Below are 15478 nucleotides of genomic sequence, written 5' to 3'. Positions count from 1 at the left end.
CACACCCAAGGTTTCTTCCGCCTGTTATCTTTATTACATTCATTCACAACAGTTCACTGTTGCTTTGTAACTAGTAGGTTCTGCCACATCCGGATGGAATCGGCCCCTTCTAGCTGAATCAATATTCATGTAGTGGTAAGTGCTTAGGTGGTAAGTGTTGGAGGTGTAGAATGTACGTGTTGGAAATTGGATTACTGGTTGAGAGGGTGAAACCCTACTCAAGCAGCAACCACAAATCTTGCCAGGGTGATTGTTAGAAATGGGGGTCTCTAGTTGGCAAGGGATTGCACCTTTGTCCAAATAGGGACCCTTCTTCCTAGTCAGGATAAGGGAGTTACACTCCTAAAATAACCCCTGCTCACCCGCTTGGTAGCTTGGCACGAGCAGTCAGGCTTATCTTAGAGGCAGTGTGTAAAGCATTTGCACATAACCAACAGTAATACAGTGTAAGCACTACAAAAGGACACCCCACCAGTTTAGAAAATTATCCAATATTTTTATATACTTAAAGCAAGAGCAACAACGATAAAAATACACAATGCAGTACTTAAAAACCTTCAGTTATCCAAATAACCTTGAAAAACAGTTCTTTATGTCGATAGCTCTGTCCGGGGCTATCATGGCGTTGTGAGCAAACAAATCCAAACAGTTCTGGCTGACCGCGGCATCGCTGGCCAGCTACAGTGTCAGGAACACCTGCAAACAGTACCTTTTAGAAATGCAGGGTGTTGGCGACCTCTCTTTGAGCTTCCGAAAGCACGGTGTTCACAGGCGTCGGTTCCGGAGGCCAGTTCAGGAGTCGTCCGGGCCCTCGAAGTCACATGCGTTGCAGGTCGATCTCCTCTCTGATGGAGTCAGGAGCGCTGGGGTCGGCGGCGTCGGGTGCTACGGTGCGAAGTGCAGCAGTGCGGCGTGCGGTGCCCTCAGGTTGCGGTGCGATACCTGGGTTGCGGTACGAGATGAATGCGGTGCTCGTCATGGTGCTGGCAGGTCACGGTGCAAGCAGCGGCATCGTGGTTGCTGAAGCGCTGTCGTCGGCTGACGAACTGGAGTCGATGGCACCGGTGTCGGTAGGCCAAGGCTGCGGTGCGGGATGAGGGCGGTGCGTCGTGTAACTTTACGAGCGGTGCCGTCAAACCAAGGTGCAAGCAGCAGCGTTGATTACGGCGTGGAGGGGCATCGTCGAAGATACCAAGGCGTCATCGTCAAGCGAGAAACATATTTATTTCACCCCTAGATGGCGCTGTCAACATGTACTATTTTCAGACACCTTTAGACCACTGTAATTGCATCCATAGACCTAGCCCCTAGAGTACGCTGCACTCCCAGATGTAGAGCTCCTGGTTGAGGAGTGCTTGAAAACATATGCCAAATCCTGTGTTGGGCCTTCTTTTGGAGACCGTCGACACTTAGGGTCAGTGCATTCATTAAAACAACTTTGGGCCCCTTTGGGGGCAGCTGCAATGCTCCTGCAACTGAATTGGTGCTGGCCCCGCTGTCCTGGGGGCACCACAAGCAGCAAAAACGTGTTGGGTCTGTTTCAAGCCTGCAGTCCATTATGGGTCACCCCTTCAGACCAGTGAATAATCGATGAGCAGCTCTCCCATTGATCTTTTTTTTTATTTTATTTGTTTAAATATTTTTCAGAGAAGCAGTAATTCAATGTATCCAGAAATCAAGGCATAATGACCAAATACAGTTCATCAGTTCTCCATCTGTACATTATACATATATATATTATTCCATCCATAATTTACTTCCTGTTAGTTAACCCAACTAATTTCTACATAGAGAAGGGAGGCAAAAAGAAAAGAAGAAACAGATAGATAGAAACAAAGGAGATATTTAAGGAGAAGGCAAATTTAAAAAAGAAGAGATGAACGAGACTGAATTATAGAAGGAAGCACCTTTCAACCAGACATATTGGTTCAGTATTCCTAGATCCCCTCTTGCTCCATCAGAAGCCCCCATACATGGCGACCCCTTTTCTTCGCTCTCCTCCCTTTACATTTACACAATGCAATCTCCAAGTTGTACACGTGAAATAGTCTAGCATACCACTCATGATATGTCGGAGGATCTACATCTTTCCATTTTAAAGCAATCATTATGCGGAAAATTGCTGTTACCATGAAACAAAAATATACTTGGGACAGTTCCATCTGTGAGCTCTCATCAAAGCCAAGTAACATCATTGTTGGAGTTAATGGGACCGCCCTACCTGTGATTTGTTGCAAGAAAGTTTCAATCCCCTGTTTCAAAACATTTAAATTTCCTACAATTAGAAAACATGTGAACCATATCTGCAGGACCCTGTCTGCATCTTGGGCAATCGTTGTTCTCCCTTTTCTCCCAAGCGAACAGTTTTGCCCGCGTAAAATATAATCTGAATACTGTTTAAAAGTGTTGGGCTTTGAGATACGCAGATCAACATCCTGATTTCAAAGCTTATCTACCCAAGCACTTTCTGACTATGTCATCTGGGTTAGCACTCATCAGCATTGAATACAGATCATTAACACAGGGCTGCCTATACACTAGACATTCTAACAGTGGGATTCTAGCCAGGCTAGTAAACTGCGAAACAACTGGTTTAATTGTCTCCCTGATTTGTACATACTTAAAGAATATCCTAGGGCCTACCCCATATCATATTGTTCCTGGAGTTCTCCAAATGACATTACCCCGTCCAGATTAAGAATATCTCCTCAATTATTAATTCCAGCCTGTTCCCAGGTTCTGCCTATTTTGTCGTAAAGTGAAGCTGGGAAAATTGGTGATCGCCATAGCAATAAATATCTCTGGACCTTTGGGATTTTCAAGATTTTACTGGCCTTACACCAAACAATCCAGTCTGCTCTTAGGGGTTTGAGGCAAGTTTTCTTATAATAACTACCCTCCAGCTGCCTTAGTACAATTTCTGGAGCTGCGTCACCTATGACTCATAAATGGAGGGGTGGATCTCCCTATCCTGATCTCCCAGCGCTGTTTCCGGCCATATTTTAGGTTTCAATAGAATGGTCATTTGCTGCAACGTTATAGCCCAATAGTAATATAATAGGTTAGGTACGGCCAATCCCCCTCGATCTTGTGGTAGAGTCATTCATTTCAGTATTCTCCTAATCTTCTTATAGCCCCACATAAATTGTGAGAAAATCCCATCTATTTTTAAAAAAAACATATTTGATGGTTCCAGCGGTATGCATCTAAGTAGATAAAAAAAAATTGGGAAACATTGTCATCTTTAGGACGTTGCCTCTTCCTATTATGGAAAGATGTAAATTATCCATTCTTTTTAAATCTTCATCTATCTTCTTTATAAGAGGCGCCGAGTTGATATCCCATATATTCCCAGCCTCCACAGCTATGTTTATGCCTAAGTATGTAGCTACCTCTGTGGATCATGATATAAAGTGGATTTAGAGCAGACAATCTTTGTTTTATCGGTATTTAAACCATAGCCCGACTGCCTCCCGAATTCCATTGCCAAGACTTCGATCCTTCCTATAGCTTCTAGTGGGTCAGGGTAACAACTGCAATATCGTCAGCATAGGCTAACACTTTGGTAATATATCCCCTGACCACTATTGATTTGATAGCCTGATCATTTAGCATTAATATGATTAAGGGGTCAATATAGAGCGCAAAAAGAATAGGGGAACAGGGCAGCCCTGACTTGTACCACGACCGATCTTAACCCTTTCCGATTCCTTCCCCATCAGCTGTATCTTTGCATAAGATTGTACATACATTGCTCTTAGGGCGATTAATATACGTGGGCCAAAGCCATTGGATCTTAGATTATTCCATAAGTATGCCCACTCGACCTGATCAAAGGCTTTTTGTGCGTCCAGTAGTATCAGGGACTTCTGCTCTCCTGAAGCTTCCGCTAAATCAAATAATGATATTATGTGTCGGACATGATCCGTTGTTCCTCTGCATGGAATGAAGCCATCCTGCCATGGGCTCACCAGGGAGGCGATTGTTTTTGCTAATCTGAGCGCTATAATTTTGGAGTATAGTTTTTCATCAGCATTTATCAAAGAGATGGGTCTATACGAAGCTGGATCCTCTGCAGCCTTTCCCTTTTTCAGAAAAATAACTATGTTAGTCTCCTGCCAAGATTGTGGCGGAATCCCTTTCTGCTGGACCGCCAAGAACAGGTCTAACAAAAGGGGGGCTAGCTCTATCTGTAAAACTTTGTAGACCTCCATCGGAATCCCATCTGGGCTGGCCACCTTACCTGAAGCCATTGCCTGAAGTGCCTCAATAACCTCATTCATTGAGATATCTTCTAATTCTTGAATAATTGGGGGTGTTACGTTGGTTCCTGCACCTACTGTCGTTAGTATGCTGTCCCTTGAGCTATACAAATCCTCATAGAAATCAACGAATATTTTTAATATATCTTGGGGCTTAGTAGCCATTTTACCATCCTTCCTTTTTAACCTTAAGATATTGTTTGCTGCTGCCCTTTGTTTTAAGCAGAGTGCCAAACGTTTCCCTGTCTTCTCTCCATATTCATAGTTATCCCTAACACGGGTTTGAAACATTTCAGCAACTGTTTTATTGTAAAATCTGTTAATTTTAGCCTTGGTACTTATGACTTTTAATTCTATCTGATTTTGTAGCTCCTCCTGCTTTTGAACTATAGCTGCCATATGCTCTTCCTCGTATTTGGACAGCTTCTCCGTAAGTTGATGTATTGCCTCTTTCTGTTTTTTCCTATGAAACCCCACATAACTGATTATCTCCCCCCTAGGCCCTGCTTTGAACGCGTCCCATACATTTTCCCTCAAGGTGTTAAACCTATTCATATCATAGAATTGCCTGGTCCACCCCCTAAGATGTTCTATAAATCCTTCAGTGGCCAAGAGTTTCCCATCAAAGGACCATTTTGTAAAGATCTATCATGTCCCTGAGCCTCAATTTCCAGCATCAGAGGGTTGTGATCCGACAGACCTTAGGTAATTTCCTGATGTTAGCCCCCTCTATAAGAGAGGCGGAGGCAAAAAAGTAGTCCAGCCTAACATACTTCCTATGTGGGCATGAAAAATAGGAGTACCCTGAGTTCCCTGATTTTTTATAAGACCACCTATCCACTAGCCCATGGCTGTCCACTAGAGCTTTTATTGCTGTAAAAACTTGTGGCTTCCTCCCCTATCGGGGTGATATGTATCTAAATGGATATTGAAATCACCACAGATAATGAGGGGGGATGGCCAGGAGGCCAGTTTGAGTTCTAGTTCTGACAGCAAGTCCAGATCATCGTAATTCGACCCGTAGATCATACATAATATTAATCCACTAGGTATTGAGGCGATCGCCCACCTACCCCATTTATCTGACAGAGTACGCTTGATTGGTGGCATCCGATTAGAAACATAGATTGCAACGCCTCCAGTCGTGGTAGACTGTGATGAACTAATTAACTGAGTGTACCCTGGGATAACATTGAGCTCTCTCTTTTGCCATGGAATATGAGTTTCTTGTTGGCATATGATATCAGTGCCCAATGTTCGCAGCACCTCAGCTGTCCTACATCTCTTACCCCTATCATTCAACCCCCTAATAATTACAGAACAGATAGTCAGCCTACCCATCCCTATTATTTGCTTGATACCTGGGTTGCGCCTTGAACCATTCCTTCAAACTGAATCCAGCCCGCCTTTTTAAGTTACAGCACTCTGCTTTTCTGAATTTTTCACCCCCCTCCCCCTCCCTCTCCCCCCTACCCCCCACACTCTCTCCCTCCCCCTCCCTGCCTTGTGAAGCAACAGACCTATCTAGGTCTGTGGTTGATGAACGGTGGTGGCCTCCCGATGGTGACTAGTGTGATACATATATGTGTCTTTATGGACCCCCCTGTGCCTTTTAAGCCTCCTCAGACTTTTTATCTATTGTTACCTACCCCACCTTGCTAAGAGCCGTGAAGAGAAAAGAAAGAGGAATAAAACAATCAGAACACCCAAAAAAAGAGAAGCTGCTTATTACTATATACTTGGAACCCTATTTAATCGAGATTCCTCCTGAATCTAATCGAATAGTTTCTATGCCATAGACAAAGTCGAAGGGAGAAAGAAAGAAAAAATAAACAAAAGAGGAAAAAAGTAATCTCCCGCTGCTCTAGAGAAAGCCACTGCCTTGTTTCTATTTTCTTTGTTTTCGGGCATGCAGCCTCACGCCACACAGCCCGTTTCATTTTTTTTTTTTCCTTGGTGGATCTCGGTCCCATCTAGGCACACCAAACACAGTACAGTACAGTAGTTGTGATAACTATAACAATGTCTGTGACTGGGGCTAGGTCTCTAGCCACTTTGCACTCAGAGGTAGACTCAAATCAACCAAAACAGATAGCAATGCAAGATTTCGCACAATCAGCGCTGATTGTGTGAATGAAACCAAATCCAAGGTTTCACATAATCAGAGATTTGTCTCTATTAAATCAAATCCAAGAATTTACTAAATCAGCGCTTTCACTGCAACATTGTTTTTTAAATAAACACACGTATGTAGCTCTTTAGCAAGTCTTTAAGTGGATTGCTAATACTAAAATATTTCCAACTCCTACCTTACTTTAGGCAAATGAATCATGACTTGCCAAGTGCTGCTCTCACTTCTCCTAGCAGACACATTGATTGCAAGCGGTTAAGAGTGGGAGAGGTCGCTATTCATGTATGAAGACCCAAGATGGCGCCCAAGATCAGGAACCTTGCAGGATCTCACTGCACTGTGCCAGAGAATGCAGAAGCATTGTCATACTGTATCAAGGCGTGCAGGAGTCTGCACACAGACCTTTAAAATTAAATAACAAAAATTTCAGAAATTAACAGGAGACCAAATATGTAACCAGGACTTGGAGCGTTATGGGGATGATTAGGTTATGGACATGAGTTGTGCCTCTTGATTGTTCATGTACTTCACAATTTGCTATGGATAGTGTTCTATAGGTGATGTCTCTTCACTGAGCAATCACCTAATATACAGCAGTATCTTTTTGCTGTGTTTTTATCTTGCTGTATGAAGGATGCATATAGACATACCTCAATGTTACTTGACTCACTCACAAGGCATGCTGCTTATAATTGTCCCCAGTAAACACAAGCATAATGCATGAATGTTTCACAGCGTGTTACTACATGGCATTGCATGGGCCAAGAGCATGTTTATAGACAGTTCAAAAGGTTTGTTTCAGCAGGGACAGAGAGATGGCCTGAGATCCATGACAGGCTGCTGCTTCCATTCCCAGTGTCCAGCAGAAAATCACAACCAAGAGACAGAGCTCTTCCCCTTGCACAAGACCTTTTAAGTGGGGATGGAAGGTTCCAGAAGTCAGGTACCTCTGGCCTATCCTGGGGGCAACATCACCTTCCCACCCCTGTCCCAACCCTCCATAGACAGCCTGCTGTGACATTTTAAAATGGCTTAAACCAAAAGTCACTAGTATATCCAAAGGTCCCTCTGACAAAATGACCTACAAATCAGCCCTAAGCAGCTACCACAAAACAATTAGAGCCACTCGTAAGTCTCATCTCCTCAACAGAATTTCCCCTACTCCAGTCTCACAGGATCTGTGCAATGCCTTAGCTAATCATGTAGAGGACAAAAGTGAGAATATCTACAGCCAACTGCCCTCTTCTGACTTGTTGCCCACCACTCTCTCTACTTATAATTCTTCCACTCTTCTGAAGCATTTTGAATCCATCACTCCGGAATTAGTTTCAGACATGATAAGCAAGGTCAAGTCAGGTTCCCCCGCTGATCCATCTCCTCTACACATAATGGTGGAACTTGCCAATACTCTGTGCTGCACCATTACAGCACTGTTTAATTTTTCCCTTGATACTGCCACTTTACCTCAGGCGTGGAAGATAGCACAGGTCATGCCCATCGTGAAGAAACCTAATGTGGACCCTCTAAATCCTGCTAATTCTAAGCCCATTTCTCTTCTCCCTTACCTTAGTAAGATCATAGAAAGCTTAGACAGCCAAAAACGTACCCAGTATCTGGATTCCAATACTCTGCTAGACCCTTCACAATCTGGGTTTAGAGCCTCACATAGTACTGAAACAGCGCTGATGGTGGTTCTTGATACCATAAGTCTCTCCCTTGATGAGGGTTGTCCAGCCATGATGATGCCGCTTGATCTTTTGGCTGCCTCCATCACCATCTCACATTCCACCATGATTCAAAAACTTTCTGAGATATGTGTTGGAGGCACAGCCATTGGCTGGTTTCAGAGCTTCCTCAGCAATTGTAACCAGATTATCAATCTAGGTCTCTTTAAATCTCAGGTCATGTCATTGGGCAGAGGAGTCCCTCAGGGCTCTTCACTAAGCCCTGTACTTTTCAACATCTATGTGGTACCTCTGGCTCAAGTAATAAGGTCCTGTGGTTTCAGTATCATCTCATATGCAGATGACACAAAATTGATCATCTCCATGGGCCCAAACCCGGACTCTATTAAACTGAAGTTCAGGGATTGCATGAGGAAAATTGCTAACTGGATTTCCCACAAATGCCTACAGCTCAATGGTGATAAATCAGAAATTGTGCTGTTTGGCAAGGCCCATGACTACTGGACAAATGATTGGTGGCCGCCTGATTTAGGCATTCCCCCTCAATCCAAAATGTGGTCAATAACCTAGGCATTTAATTTGACGACAGCCTCTCAATGGAGAACAGGCAAAATCTACATGCGTCACCTCTTTTGGGATAATGTGCATGTTGAGGAGATAATTTTAATGGCTGCCTCTCCATACACGAAAGACTCTCATGCAGGCACTAGTGGTTAGCTGCCTGGATTATGAAAGTGTCCTATTGGCAGTGGCTAAAGATTCTCTCCTGTCTAGACTACAAGTAGATCAGAACACTGCAGCCCCTCTTGTCCTTAAGCTTCTTCCTCGCACATCCTCTGAGCCTACGCTTATATCACTGCACTGGCTTTCTAGCAGTAACCAAGTGATTTTCAAGCTTCTGTGCCTGACACACAGATCTCTTTCAGGTAAAGCACCAACATATCTTCAAAACAAGCTCTTAGTGTATGGGTACACTAGAAATTTGATAACTGTAGATCAATTCTTGCTTTGCCCACACCATATTTGAACATTCCGACATGGCGATCGATCCTTCTCATGTAATTAAACTAGAAAGGTGGCCCCACTGCCAAAGGGAAAAGGGCACTACTAAACAGTAGGGAAAATTTGGCTTTCCTTTGGTAATCAATCATTCAAGGCTCTCAAATTCACTCACATACCAAACACACAAATTATGTAATGCAATACCCAATCAGCAAATATTTACCCCACTTAATAATGTACCACCAAACTTAAGATGTAGCGCCCAAGGATTGTTTATTTATTTAAAAACCATATATTTCCAAATGTTAAAAAATTCAAGGCACATGAACAGAAAATATAAAATGCATTATAGCACGCAGTATTCAATTAAATACAATATACACTGATACTAATGTCCGACGTAAAATATTCGCAATCATAAACAGGAAAAAAGACAAAACAGATAGAGAAGGGGGACCCTTTTAGCACAGTTCTAAGCGAGCTGTTGCGTAGAGTGATCCAGCACTATACATCAAGTTCATGTACTGCTAGGTTTTTAAATGTATTCCTTCCCAGGATTCCTTGTAATTGGATTCAGATTAAGTCGGCGTCGACGCGTTTCGGTGGTAAATCACTATTTAAAAGCCACCTTCATCAGGACACAAAAATGAGGGATTTGTTCCTCCTTGGAGTACTAACAAAGATAATAGTCACACTTGGTGTAGTGTATCCAAACTGAAAAGTGATGTTTCTTTGTGGCATCTGTTTACTCAATGCTGCCACTTTCAAGCCACTTAAAATTGCTGTTGCGTTATTGCTTCCAAAGAAACGCTTTTATGCATAGATGGACACGTCGTCCTATCTTTATACAGGCAAACTAGTTCTCTTGATTTTGCCTGCCATAGAATAGAGGACAATGTATAATTTGCAGTTTTGCACCCAAATTTCAAATGGCAAGTAGTAGATAGTGGTTTTTCACTCTTGGTGTAGTGTATCCAAACTAAAAAGTGATGTTTCTTTGTGGCATCTGTTTACTCAATGCTGCCACTTTCAAGCCAATTAAAATCGCCGTTGCGTTATTGCTCCCAAAGAAACGCTTTTAAGTATAGATGGACATGTTGTCCTATCTTTATACAGGGAAACTAGCTCTCCTGATTTTGCCTGCCATAGAATAGTGAACAGTGTATAATTTGCAGTTTCGTGGTTTTTCTTTACTTTGGCGCATACCTATACGGAATTGGACGCGTACGGTTACCAGCTTCAGAATCAGGCTATGGATTCCGGAGCTGAAATCATTTGCAGTTTGGGAAGTAAAATAGACTTGCAATAGTGCAGACTCCCAGGTGAATCTAACACAGAAACTGACTTTGCAAACATACTGCACCGCGGAGTACAAACGTACATGCATGGTCAGAAAGCTATACATAAGTGGAATTCAGTTTAAACAATGCCTATATCTCTGCATTCTGTGGGATAAATAACTTTGGTTGTTCCATGTTTTAAGGAATGCAGAAGAGTTGGATGTGTCTTCTCCGTGCTGGCAACATGTCAGTGGAATTCTCTTCCTTTTCAAATCAGATGTGCTTATATTGTATGTTTTAAATGTAATTCAAAGGACTCAAATACTTTTGGTTATCTCGGTATCTAGGTAACATAGCATAACATGACATAACATAACTTAACCAGCATCCCCCTTTACTTTGACATCACCTTTAGCACCCTACCTCTCCCCTTTGCAAATAACTCACCTCACTCGAATTGGGGATAACAGGTCACAGTTTACTCTCAATAGTATCACATATCATGTCATGTGGCCAAAAATTATTTTAGATAGGTTATAACCATAAGTACACTGTGGCGGGTCATAAATTAGATTTGGCAAAACAATAGGTGGGTGCATCATAAATCACAGTGTCAACCCCAAGTGCATATTGACACCTTCTCCACCTTTCTCTTTGCCCTCGGACGATTTTGGGCATCAGCTTCTTGGCTTCTCTTTCTACTAATGTATGACATCCAAGGCCGTCCTGGTCATCCCGGGCTGCAAGTGCTGTGTCTGCTTTGTGATGCTCGTTCCTTTGGCCATGTCGACTGCACTCCCCTGTGCCCCTGCCATAAGGCATCCCAAGATCCACCTTAGTGGCAGTCTTTCCTTTTCTTGTGGCATAGCCAACCATCCTTAGGGGTTCGCTTGCTAGCAGTTGATGGTGGTGCCTCACTCGCTCCCCACTGCCTGTGGCTACGACACTCGCTGGCCATTTTGCTTATGGGTGGATGGGAACAGCTTTTCACTAGAATGAACTAGGCCTTCAGGACCCAGTGGTGGCACTAGGGTGACCAAACGTCCGTAAATTTCACGGACAGTCCGTAATTTCGTCCGTCTGTCCGTTGACCGTGAAGGATTCTTTAACGGATGTCATTTGTCCGTAATTTTAACCGGGCACCGGTCGCACCACCCTAAAACCGGCACGGCTTCCACCCACCTCCCTTCTTGACTCCGATGCTACTCCGATGCAGTACCAAAGCTCAGATACAACGCAGCATTGGAGAGGCTCAGCGGGGTGGCAACCCTCACACCTTCCGCCCTTGATGTTATGTTATGTTATGTTATTTATTCTTTTGTATAGCGCACGGCTACTCAAAAAGAGTGTCCCGGCGCTTTTTTTTGGAAAAGGAAGGCTGCAACACAATAACATGACATCCAAGGCCGTCCTGGTCATCCCGGGCTGCAAGTGCTGTGTCTGCTTTGTGATGCTCGTTCCTTGATGAGCTGTTAAGAGGTGCTTGACGGTGACTAAGAGGGAGGGGCTGTGATGCAGATTGGGGTGTACAAAATCTCCCTACTTCCACGGATAGAGTAATTTCACAGTTACACGCACATACACTCATCATACACTAGGGCCCATTTCACTAACATACACTCAAATACTCTACCAGCACTGAACCTGTGGAAAGAAAACCTCCTAAACACCCCACATCTACACTGAGGTCGATAAGACCTAGTTATTGTAATTGTCCTGAGTCATAATCTAAACAATCTATACAACAATAATCAAATAGAGTACTCAATAATTGACAAGAAATAATCACCAACACCGTATTTAAAAATTATGATTCTTTATCTAAAATTAGTCAAAAGAAATTAATCAGAGTAAATCATTTTCTCATAATTACCTATTCTAGCTAAATGTCAGAATGGGTCATCAGGACAAGTCTCTCAGTAGAAATCTCCCGAGTCACCGTCCTCACAGCATCGATCCTCACCAACGCAGGTTTGGGAAGAAAATGGCAAAGTGGCCTCAAACCCTCTCTAGGCTAACAATATTTATAAAGAAACTTGCAATATTATAGAAACATAAAATGTTCTACACGTCCGCTGAACCGCTGAGCAGAGCGAGCAGGAAAGGATGTAGCATCGCTACATTTGGAAAATCTCCACTCAGAAAAAATCACAAAAATAAAAAGACAGAACAGGAACTAAAAAATGTATCTTTCGACATCCACATTTCCTCGGAACTAACATGATGACTTCAGAGTCCATTGAGTTCATTCTTTATGGCTCCTTTGTCCTCCAAGGTTATTCGGATGTTTCTTGGTGACTTGCCCAGCACTGCTACTGTCCTCACGGAAAATTTTAACCAGGCGAAGACTGTGGTCAGATGACTTCGACCATATTCAGCAAGGCCCTCTCATCACAAATCTCTCACTCGAGGCCAGGCTGCAAACGGCGACCATTTTATTCTAGGCCAAAATAGACCATCTTAATTAAAAGAGACAAAAACAACGTTACCACAGCATAGTGATTAAACAGTGTTAACCCCACTAATACCCTTATGTGCATGTAATTATCTAGCCTTTGCAACACAGGGAAGCATTAATTCAAAAGCGTTTCGTGCTTTAAAATAAACAGCACTCAGCAACGTTTATTTAATAAAACATGCACATTTATTAAATAGCAATACGAAAGCATTCCCTCGTGTCGGTTTTCTTCTCATTAGTACATGTTGGTAAGTTTAAACATATACACAAAACAAATAATTAGTAATTAATAATTAATAATTTTAATTATGACAAATAGACAAACCAGAGCTTAAAACCCAATAGATTTTCATCAGAAAACTCTGCTCCAGCAATCCCCCCTTTGGTGATTTTATCACCAAATAACCCAAAAAAAAAAAAAAAAAATTAGTGAAATTTAGTCCCATTTTAGGAGAAATTGGAAATGTCTTTTTCTCCTTACACAACACTACACACCAGACACTCTTTCTGTCTTTTTCTCCTTACACAACACTACACACCAGACACTCTTTCATCATCCCTCTTTGTTTCTAAGTAGACACTCTCCCTTAATTCTTCTAATTCAATTTCTTGTGGTTCTCTTTCTTCTGTGGTGCATCTAAAGCTAAAGTTGGACTAGCTCCATTTCTCAATTCTTTTCCCATCTCAATGTCCCAAATTGTCTCACTCACTTTATATTTCCCTGCCTTTTCATGCATACTCAATCTCCTTTCCTCCACCATATTTAGAAAAGCTTTCTCCTCTTCTTCCAAACTACAAGTTAAATTATTCTTAAAAATGTAATCTAATGTTAATTCTTCTTTTTCAATAAAAATCTCACCAAAAATGTTAGCTTCTTTAGCTGGATTCAGCTCTTTGTTCATTGGCAAGTGCCCAAAAATACTATCTTTGTTAGACATCTTATAATCTATTTTCCCTAACAGATAAAAAACACTACTTAATACACTACAAGAAATTCCATACGTAGCTGGTAAATGGTGATAAGTAACACCCTCTGAAACGGATGCAGGTAATTGCATACAAACATAGCAATCCCTAACTTCCATTGTTTTCACATATTCGTATAACAACTTTGAAAAAACATTACTAGAAAAATCATTAATTGACCTATCTTTATGCATGTAAGTATTACTAATTCTAGTTGGAACTACATTTTGCGAACTCTTCTCCACATTTGTCTCATTCTCAGTATGTATTTCAAATGTACCTATTGAAACTCTAAATGTAACTAATAAAGCTAAAACACCCCATAGTAGCATTAATAATCCAGTACAGCAGCAGCACATTCTACACCATCTTCTTAAGAAGGCACATCTACTTTGATTATTCTCTATGTTAGCCATTTTACTACTTTGACCTTGTCTTTTGACTTAGCCTCTACTACTCCACTACTGAAATTTCTCGAACTTTGGATTACTTCAGACAGCTGAATTTCAAACTTTCTCCTTTTCACTTTCTCCAAGTGATTTCTTCAGTTCACTCAATTTGGATATTCATCACTTTTCACTCCTTCTTCTTCAGCAACATCAAATTGTATCAGATCATCAACAACATCCTGTGCATCCGACTCTTCTCCAATGTCAGTCAGGATAACTTTTAAGATTCCAACAGATTCTTCCTTTTCCTCAACCACTTTTCTCAAGATCCCCTCCGGATTGTCTCGATTCACTGTTTCTTCTTCTCCTTCTTCAGACAGTGCTACATAAGACTATTCCGGTGATCTGTACTTTTGGTTGGGTCTTCTAATTCTCTTAATCTCCTCAGGTTCTCTTGACTCCTTTTGCTCCTTCCTCTTTACTTCGTTTTGACTCGACACCTCATTCACTTGTTCAGCTTTCGATGTATTCCCTCTTATCAGTCTGTATCTCAGCCTCTTTACTCTGTTATTAGGCCAAAAATCTCCTCTTACAACCTTTTTCGGTATCGTTTCTGTATTATTTCTTTCTCCAATCCAAGTTCTCTTTCTCAGAACTCGACCCTCTGATTTTCCATTCTCACTTTCATCCAATTCTGTTTCAAATGCCTCTTGTTCTTCAGCAGTTTTCTTTCGCTCCACAGTCTTTTTCACCACTATTTGAGACTTCCCTACTTCTGTCCCTCCTCGGGTCTCTGACACGCAATCTTCTTGCTGTCTACTTGTCCCTTCACCTAGCTTGTCAAGAATGTTCCCTACACCTCCTCGGGGGTCTTCCGCAATCTGTCCCTCTCTATCTTCTTCTGACCCTACTTCTTCAGGTATAATCTCAAGTGGTTCTTCAATCTCCTCCTCTTCTGATTCAGGAGTAACTTCTGTGGAACTGCTCTTTTCTTTTCTTTTTCCTCCACTGCTTTTTGGAACTTCAGACTCTCTTACAGAATCTGATCTCCTTTCTGAGATTCTCAATGGTTCTCTTGAAGTCTTTTCTGCTTCTTTTCTCACTGGTTCTGTATCTTCATCATCACTGGAATCTGACTCTTCAAAATACTCCTTACCAGTCCCATCCTTTGGGTTTGGAACTCTCAGAGTATGACTCGCATGTACCCAGTTTTTCACACCAGCACACTTCACTGCAGTTGTCGTAGTTAGAATAACTTGTCTTGGTCTTCCCCACCTTGGAACCAAGCAATTTCTTCTTCTGTGA

The sequence above is a fragment of the Triturus cristatus genome, chromosome 2_2 (genome assembly GCF_964204655.1).
Source record: "Triturus cristatus chromosome 2_2, aTriCri1.1, whole genome shotgun sequence".
Lineage (NCBI taxonomy): Eukaryota > Metazoa > Chordata > Amphibia > Caudata > Salamandridae > Triturus > Triturus cristatus.
This window is presented reverse-complemented; position numbering follows the sequence as displayed.